Consider the following 976-nt stretch of genomic DNA (forward strand, 5'->3'; position numbering starts at 1 on the left):
TATGTAGTAAAAACCTGAGAAATCCGTCCGTTTTCGTCATTTGTTTTCGAATCGACTTAAAGCCAGATCGTCACATTGGCCGCTCTTCTCTCTGAAACGGTTGTACTTATCGTCTGCAAAGCGATGTCGCACGCCGCGGTATGCGGAGACACTAAAATCACCATAGTAGAACACAGATGAAGCTTCTAAGATGATGTAATAGCCAGTAAGAAGTCGTACAATTCAAGTTTTAGGTATCGATTATTCATGTTTTAGCTGGCTTTGGTGCCTTGGACATGAGCTAGGACCTTAAGATTCTGCATGAAAGGAGGACTAGCAGCCGAGTTGCACGGGAGAATGTGAAAAGTGTACATATGTAGTAAACACCTGAGAAATCCTTCCGTTTTCGTCATTTGTTAACGAATCGACTTAAAGCCAGATCGTCACATTGGCCGCTCTTCTCTCTGAAACGGTTGTACTTATCGTCTGCAAAGCTATATCGCGTGCTGCGGTATGCGGAGACACTAAAAGCACCATAGTAGAACACAGATGAAGCTTCTAATATGATGTAATAGAGAGTAAGAAGTAGTACAATTCAAGTTTTAGGTATCGATTATTGACTTTTTAGCTGGCTTTGGTGCCTTGGACATGAGCTATGACCTTACAAATCTGCACGAGAGGAGGACTAGCAGAAAAGTTGCACGGGAGAATGTGAAATGTGTTAATATGTAGTTTTAACCTGAGAAATCCGTCCGTTTTCGTCTTTTGTTATCGAATCGACTTAAAGCCAGATCGTCACATTGTCCGCCCTTCTCTCTGAAACAGTTGTACTTACCGTCTGCAAAGCTATATCGTGTGCTACGGTATGCGGAGACACTAAAAATACCATAGTAAAACACGGATGAAGCTTCTAAGTTGATGTAATAGCCAGTAAGAAATAGTACAATTCAAGTTTTACTTATCGATTATTGACTTTCAGCTGGCTTTGGTGCCTTGG

This window comes from Schistocerca gregaria, unplaced genomic scaffold (genome assembly GCF_023897955.1).
Source record: "Schistocerca gregaria isolate iqSchGreg1 unplaced genomic scaffold, iqSchGreg1.2 ptg000386l, whole genome shotgun sequence".
NCBI classification, from domain to species: Eukaryota; Metazoa; Arthropoda; class Insecta; order Orthoptera; family Acrididae; genus Schistocerca; species Schistocerca gregaria.